The sequence below is a fragment of the Charadrius vociferus genome, unplaced genomic scaffold, assembly GCF_000708025.1.
Source record: "Charadrius vociferus isolate BGI_N301 unplaced genomic scaffold, ASM70802v2 scaffold15, whole genome shotgun sequence".
Taxonomy (NCBI): domain Eukaryota; kingdom Metazoa; phylum Chordata; class Aves; order Charadriiformes; family Charadriidae; genus Charadrius; species Charadrius vociferus.
Genome location: NW_009650064.1, coordinates 165,346 through 174,334, shown reverse-complemented (window position 1 = coordinate 174,334; position 8,989 = coordinate 165,346).

The following is an 8,989-nucleotide window of genomic DNA, read 5'->3' as shown; positions in this document are numbered from 1 at the left end:
TATGTGCATGTATTTTACATTTAAAAATTAGTCAGACCCAGCAAAACAGTGAGTTTTTTTTTTCAGAAAATGACCAATCATGAACAAAAAACCCCAAACTAATTGTCCTTATAAAAGGACAATCTTATTTGGATTCATAACTTTGCTGACAAGCTAAAAGTCAGGCCTGTATTTATCCACCTGATTGAATCGGTTCTTTAAAAACTGGAATGGAATTACCTCATTTTAATAACATAACTTTAAAGGTATGCAGTGTGGTATTGATCCTCAGAATTCATGTGGGTAACAGGCGTATATCACGTTGCAGGTTGTATTTCCTTCTGATTGCTTTCTTCTGCTCCGAATGAAAGTATTTCTAACAAGAATCCAAATCTATTTCCCTGCACAGTGAAACTGCTGTCCGCTGTGCAAAAATACACTAAAATCGCCTCCAAAAAAAACCCTTTGGATTTGTCATCACTCATTGAGTGATGGTACCGGGAAGAATACTTCATGGTCGAGATGACTTCAGCCAGGAGGAGGGCTGAGTAAACTCTGTGGGCCACTCGCAAGCTGGATGTTCGCTCCGCACACGGCTCCGCAGTCATTAATAACATATCTCTGCACGGCTGACTCACCCACCCATATAAATCTGCCGCGGACCAGGCCTGCCTTTCTGTCAAATTAGCCCGAGCAGGGGCTATGGTGTTTACGCAGGCTGCGTGCCGGCCTCTGGCTTCCTGCCAGCCGCGGGAAGACAAAGCAGCGCTGGAGCTGGCACCGGCTCCCGGCAGCCCCGGCACACTCTATCTGATCTGGCCTGAGGTCTGCCGAGGCGAATTCACCCCCGTCAGAAAGTTCTGACCGCACAAAATGAGTTTGTGCCGGTTGAACGCTCGGACTCGTGTGCCCTCCACGGTTTTAGCCTCGTGGGAGGGCATGGGGGATGCTGGGTTTGCCGGGGAGGTGCGGGGCTGCCCTGCGGTGGCCATGGCAGGGTCGCAGCGCTGGGGCAGACGCACGATCCTGCGCTGACATCCTGAGGCTCTGCCTACAGTGAGGCATGCAAGTCCCTTCCAGCTTTTCCTACTCCCTTTCCCGCTGTGGGGGCCAATCTAAGTGGTATAAAGACAAATTCATTAAATTGGGAAGAGCTTTGAGTCTTGAGTTGAGTTGAATGCAATAGTGCAAAAACATTCAAAAACGTAAATGTATGCTTAAAAACTTGAAGCTCAATAAAGAGCAAGAAGCTACCTTCCTAAAGAAAAATCTAATAAGTTTTAACTTCGTATCAGTGACCTTGCCATATCCTGTGTATTCTTAGTGACAGGGAAACGCACACCACGTAATGGCTCCCCATGAAGCATTTTAATTTTCTCTTCATTAGTTACTTCAGTGGGGAAGGGCCACTGCTCCCAAGATTTACTTTTGCTTAAATCTGAGCGGTAAAATTCAATGTTTTCTGCTGGAACCGTTCTATATACAACCTGTCCATTAGTCACCTAATACATTTTTTATCACTTCATAGTTCATTTTCTTCCTTTGACCTTTGAGGATTCCCAAGGAATTCTAAAACCCATTAGTATCTATGAACACTCACAGTAAATCCATAAATGATTGCTTAATGGTCATTGCTAATCAGAATTAAGCAATCTTGGCATAGCTAAAGCTTTTGTATGTTTTTTTTTTTTTTTCCCCTCTGGTACACACATTTTTTCTTTATTTGTTTGCAATAGTTATTTTAAGTATCAGATGACAAAATAAATGTGTATTTCTGAGAAAAAGCCAATAAAACACTGTATGCATCAAGTGCTGAAGCCACAAATGCATTTAATGAGAGACTGCGTTTCTACAAATGATAGAGGGACTGTTTATGGGCATCACAGGGAGCTTACATAACTGCGATAGGGATGGATGCAGGATCTCAAAGCAACAGATAACAGTCGTTAGAGAAAGGAGTAGATGAACTTCAAAAGGTTTGATTTCACGTAGATAAACATCACAGCGTTCGGGTGTTTATCTAATCTGGATGGCTTAGGGCTGTTGGAAGCCTTGCAGGAGTTCATAAAGTCCCTGGTACCTCTGCTTCCAGGTAGGCTAGAGATGAAGTGAGACTACGCACACTTGCAGTATTTTGGCACTTGTGCTTTTATTGCCCGCTGCAGCCTTGACGTACAGAGGTGAGAGCAAATTGAAAGTAGCGGAGCAAACACAGACCCCGTCTCCTCTGTGCTGGACGCTGTACAAACAGAGAGGCACAGAGAGCTTTGACTGCCTTGGGGAATTTACCACCTCCAAAGGAAAGGAGGGAGGGCTGCGTCGCGCAGAGTGGAGATAGGTGTTGATTTACAAATGTCCTCTAAGTTCTGCACTTCTCTATTTTTTGCAGTAAAGTGCAAAATTTATTTATTGGTTTTGCTTGATTTTTAAATATTAAATTCAAGCAGGAGGCATGAATGATGCAAAGCTCTGAGACACAGTGAAAGATTCCTGATCTGATTCCTGATCAACAGACACTTCATTATCCCATCTCCGGATGACAGCAAAGTTATGTATGTGAAACACATATGCTGCAACACCAAAACACTGAGCTGTTTCAGTGCAACCTGTTTCTAATATGAGAATCTATGCTTGATACCTGTTTAACCTGCCCATGTGGAGCAGTGAAAACACAAACTAGTCTTGGGAATTTATTGCTGGGCTCAGAATTGTTGGTTGCTCCTTTAAAGCCCCATCCCCTGGCACCAAGTGAACACAGGAGACTCTCAGCTGCATTTTAAAGATGTAAGTTTCCAGTTCTAATGACTGCAGAGGTATGAATGCCAAAATGTAGAGAAATTAATAAAAAAAAAATATCTAGCTTTTATTATTTAAAAAAATCTGAGTTCTTAAAGCCAAATGGTTGTTTTCAAGGCTTGATTCATGATTTTGAATGTCTGACACTGGAAGCATTGGCCTGGTTACTCATGATTCACAGGGAAATAATAAAGCTGTAAATAGATTTTGCTTAGTTTTGATTTTTAAATAGTTGCATTTCCACTGTGTGCCAAATAATCTCTGCTTGTATTTAAGATAAACTGTATTGGAAATGGAAACCGATAAATTGAGGTTATCTGCTGTTGGGTGTCTTGGAGGAAAGGCAACTGAATTCAACACAAGAATTGCTTGAGCCAGAAGCAGATGTCACGCTCTAAACATCTGAGGCTCATGAATTTTTGGCTGCCTCGTTCTGTGCCTTTGTCACGCATTGTGTTCCAGTCTAGCTTTGGGGAGAGCAGCAAGGGAGCACCAGGGCTGCCTGATGTTTCTGTGTGTTGTCATGTTCCACCATCATTTATGGCCAGGTTCCTCATCCAATGCCCTGTGAGGTCCAGCAAAAACCTTCCACTGACCTCTGTGGTGTCACAGCAGGCCCCACATACCCAGCATGTCCCGTTTGCTCCACACTGGGTTCTGCTCTGCTTAGCCCTCACATGGAAAATAATTGCTTTTCTCTCATATAAAGAATGTAGCTTTAACACCAGAAATTTCCACATATTTTAATGTATCTTTAATTTAACATTTCAAAAGATGTGCTGTTAGATGAGCACCTGCATTTGCCTAAGCTAATGCATTATCTAGCTATATATTTAAGCTGGGTTGCTTTCCTCACCGTACGTGCTCTGTTTTTCTTCTTTGTTGATGTGATGAAAAAGAGCTCTTGCTTTCAGTTTTATTTCTCATAGGTTTCCTTTCCTGCTTATCACACACTGCCATGCCGTCGGGTATGATCTGGGGACCTGAGCTGACTGTGAACCGAAGTCAGTGACATCCCTTGGAAAGCAGTAATGCAGCACGCAGACAAAAGCCCTCATTTAAAGTCACGATCTCCAAGGTGAAAACCGGCTCAGGAAATACGGCACCTTGAAGGCTTGGGCCCTTCACAAGGAGCAGCAGGGGAAAATATTTTATTGGTACTTTAGCAGACTGATTTTGTTTCAAGAGACCATAGCAGAAACAAACAGAATAATTGAGGAAATTACAATAATAAACCCTTTTCTGAAATGGTATTTAACTACTGACAGCTGATGAAATGAATCCAGAAACATGCATAAAACAAGAAAGGAAGAAAAAGAAAAACATGTTCTTGTTCATGAACGTTGAGCAACTTGGCCCAGACGAGTCTCCATTTGGCTGTATTTCAGTAGGAAATTTTTTGGTAAATCATAAATTCTTTCCCAAAATACACAATGCACTAGTTTAAAAACAATCAATCATTCATTAGAAATTGAGGACGAGTTTGTAGAGACGGCTGTCTCATTTTCAAGTAGCTCGTCAGAGATACAAGTGGGACTCCTGCCTGCAGAGCAGACTCGGTGCCTACAGGCCGGCCTTCGCTTTTAGGGCTGGGCAGAGAGACTGGGGAGGAGGAGAGGGACATGCTGGAGCGGCAGAGCTTTTCTCTGGTCAGTGCTGCCAGGTCAGTGGCGGGGAGGCCCTCACCGTGCCTCAGGGCACGTGGCCTGGCTGTGGACACTCTGTTCCCCAGCTCCCATGGGTGTACCTGCACCTTATCTGTCTTATGCGGGCAAAGACCTTGTAGCAAATGGGCTTGTGTCCAGCCTTGCAGGCACACCTTGTTGAGCACCCACAGACATGCACATGGGAAATTTCAGTGAGGTCAATGCAATCGCTTCCAGGCGCAATGTTTACAAGCTCAGGGCTTTTAGAGCAGGGCTGGAAGGAGGTGGCTGATGCGGTTACGGGGTGGTAGAAGGGTCCTGAAGAATTGCTTGTGACATCTTGATTGAGGGATTGGAGCATGTCCCTTATGAGGAAAGGCTGAGAGAGCTGGGACTCTCTAGCCTGGAGAAGAGAAGGCTGAGGGGAGACCTCATTATTGCATACCAGTACCTAAAGCATGGGTTGAAGGAGGATAGAGACAGACTCTTTTCAGTGTTTCCCAGTGACAGGACAAGGGGCAATGGGCACAAGTTCCATCCACACGGGAAGTTCCATCCAAACACAAGGAAAAACTTCTTTACAGTTAGGGTGACAGAGCACTGGCACAGGCTGCCCAGGGAGGTTGTGGAGTCCCCTTCTCCGGAGATTTTCAAGACCCGCCTGGATGCAGTCCTGAGTAATGTGCTCTGGGCAATCCTGCTTTAGCAGGGGAGTTGGACTAGATGATCTCTAGAGGTCCTTTCCAACTCTGAAAATTCCATGATTCCATGATCTTCAGAGGTTCTGGAAGAACATGTACTTTAAGTAACTGGTATTCCCTAGTGCAAAGTCAGCTGCCTGTCTGTGTCCTACTTCAAGCTGCAAAATTGTTCTCCATCTTTCCCACCCGCCCCACTTTGTAAGTAACCTTTGGTTTTTGCTTTTCACATCTGATAATTGTGCTAGATTAAGGATGAGTGCTTTGATCTTAGTATACAGCAAAATTTGTTACAAATCTATTGACAAGGGTGGAACCAGAAAATAAAAAACTCCAAATAACTTGGAATAGTGAGGCAGCAAAATGAAGAAGTAATAAACACGGTCCTTTAAAAAAATAGAAAAAAATGAAAAAGCTTCCTACTTAATAAAAGGAAACAATGTTTGAAGCGTATGCCCATGAAGATCAAACAGAATTCTTACATCAATATTATTGAAAAAGGAGATCTCTTTTCTTTTTTTTTTTTTTTTTTCCTGATATTAAGGTTTTTGAACCCCAGTCTAGAAGGTTTTGGAATTACTTTGGATTTTCACCAGTCTAATGAGATCAGAACCTTGTCTTGTTTAAATAAATGATTTAAAACCATATTCCCCAATGGCTCAGCCTCCACTAGATGCTGCTGTTGAAAGGTTGGTCCCTTTGTTTGTTTGCCAGAAATATGACTATGTGCATATGCTTTGTTTTTGAAGTCTTACTATTAGTGGACATGAGTCTGCTTGTCCTGTCGGGTCCGCAGCCAATACCGAACTTGAATTTTACTCTTCTGTTTCAGATGTGATGAAGCCTCTCCATTTTGTCCAGACACATCTGGTGGCCTAGCAATGATATTCTCTCTACCCGCTGACATTACTTTGCCCCAGCCCTATCAAGAGTTTTTTATCCCCTCTCAAATAGTAACAAAAGGAGGTTTCTGGGATTTTTCTCTGTTTGCTGAAAACATAATTTGACTGTCTTTTGGATCTCTTCTTTTACCATTTGGAGTCATGAGTCCAGAGCTGTCTGCTCAAGGCATATCCCCATCTCAGGTGGGAAACGGTGCTATGGCATCTGCAGCCTGTGACTCTGGCATTCATGGGCACAGCAGTCAGGCACGGGACTTCCCACAAAGTATTCCCAGGTAAATTGAGTTGAACGTGCTTCTACTAGTGCCCAGGGATCCTAGTCAAACTGGCCAGACCTTTTAACTGCACCTAATGGATCTACCTGCACATAATTTGCAATACTGGCCTTTTCCAGGAGAACTATATGAATTCCCTGGTGACAGTTTCTCACTTTTCCACATTAGGAATATAACTCTCATAAGGAATTTTATAATACTCAGTTCAGTGAAAAATGATGCTCACGTTGCACTAACACGGAATTGCAGAACAATAGTTTGAATACATTCAGATTCAAGAATTATTAATAATAGTATCAGTATCTTACTGGCTGATTTTGAGTAGTTGTTCTCTGAAACTGCAATTATATCCCATGATAATCTCTTCTGCAGTGATGCAAAGTCCATGAGACTTTTCCCCTATAGGCAAATAAACTTACATGTGTGGAGAGTCCCAAGCCAAAGACTTAGAGACGTGAGTTTTCTGAGTAACACTGGGTGAATGACGGCAGCACAAATGATCACAGTAATCCCATTTTGTTCAAAATTGACTCTGCTATCAAGGTAGTCCTGCTCATGTACCATATTTTTTCCATTAAATAATGTCGTCTGCAGCAAAAGCATTAAGAAATGGTTGAAAGATTTAGTTTTCGATATACTGCAGAATCAAGGCAGTTTTCTGAGTACAAACAATTTCGTAGGACTACAGATGATTGTACATCCTCAGGACATTCTGCACAATTCTTTAATGTCAAAGATTGTATGCATTCTCAACTGCTAAATTTGCAACTTAAAAGCAGGTAGGTTTTGTTCCCAGCCTTCCTAATAGGAATTGAGTCAGAATTTCTTTCCTCTGGTGGTCAAAAACCTTCTTCTAATTTTCATCAGAATGTGTTCATGGAAAGCTTACTTTTCTAGTTTTGATGTGAGTGTTGCCTGGTATATTAAATATCTTCCCTTGTCTCTGCTTTCCTCTCCTAAAGAACTTTTAGGCAACAATCATGTCCTCACAAATAAGCCTCTTATTTTTTCATTTCATTCTGCTAAAGCAAATTAGTATGTTTTTGTGGGAAGGTAGATATGCCATTTTCCTCACTAACCCATACATCTGAGATACACTCATAGTCTGCTACAGCTCAGATTGATCTTTTCTGAAAAGGAAGGATAGAATATGGCTGACTGTTTTAGCTAAGGTCTCATATGGGTATAATAACAACAGTGTTTTTCTGTTCCGTTTGGATATATATATACATCCTGCAGTCATACCTCTTGTTTTCTGGATTGCAAATGTTTAATGGTCCTACTCATCCATTGTCAATTATCACTATGCAAAGTTAATTTTTACTTTTTTTTTTTTTTCAAATAGTAGTGAGAATTCATCTAAATTTTCAAAATTTGAAATTTTGTTATTAGAAACCTTTCGAAAAATTAAATGGAAAATCAAATACAGGAAATTTTGTGGATTTTTTTGAACCCTTTATTCAGTTTATTTTTAATAATTTTAATTTTCATCAACATTTTAAAAACCACAGGCAAAAAATAGTCCTTGAAATGGTTAAATGTTGACAAATATGATGACTGTGGAGAATATTCTTGTACAGCATTGTCTATACTGGGGATCAGCAACATCTGAGTGCCTGCATTTGATGCAGGACATTAAAAAAATGAATCAAAGTGACTCTTGTCTGGAGTTTTAAGATTCCACACACTATGGATGCTTTACTAGTCAAAATAAGTTGCAAAATACAAATTTTTCACATACCTGTTGGCTGATGAAAATAATTGGACTTGTGAATTATATGCCAGAGAGAATATATTCAGCGTATTCCAGCCTGCCAATTTGGCTTTGCAAAATTCCCGTGACATGCATGAAAGACTTAAAAAACTCACAGACATCAGTGTGTTTGAAAGGATCCAAAGACATCACAAAGCAGTCAGCCTATTGCGTGAATTGCAGCAACTGCTAGAATTAGGGAATATTTGGGTTCTTTATAAGCAAATAATCTTATCTTCTCTAATGTATAGTAGACACCACATTTGATTTATTACAATTTTTATTAAAATGAAATTACACTTAGAAAAATATCTTGTCAGACTAGTTATTATGCCAGTTATAGTTTATTTCTTACTCATTGCTGCCTCTTCAAATTTTGCCACAAGACAGGAGGAAATAACAGACTACAAAGAATAAGCTACAGAGGGTCTTCAAGGCTGTGATGAGCGAGAAGACTGCCCCAATTATTAGTGTAACCTAGATACAAAAAATGATAGGAATAGTCTTATATCCAGAAGGTTTTGTCACAGGGTTTATAGTAAAGGGTAAATTTTTTAGTAAATTTTAGTAAATTTTTCTTCCACCGCCTTAAGCTTGATTTATTCAGCAGATTGTTGCTCTTGAAACTTTACATTCTTTGGATTTTTCTAACTTTGAAATAATTTCTTTCAGTGAAAGGTTCCAAAGCACAAAGACATGCTACTGAACAACACTAAACTTCATACTAAGTGCCTAGGAGAGCCTGGGAGAAAACAGACAGAAATCAAGCAGAAGTAGGTAATGCAGAACTCTGCGTTGAACGTTGTTTTGCTCACACATGAGGGATCCTCATCCCATAGCTGTCCTCTCATCTCTAGAGTTGCCCAGCTTCCTCTATGGACTATGTAGGACATGCAGGCTGCTATGAACTGCACCTTAGCTGGATTTCTAATGTACACAG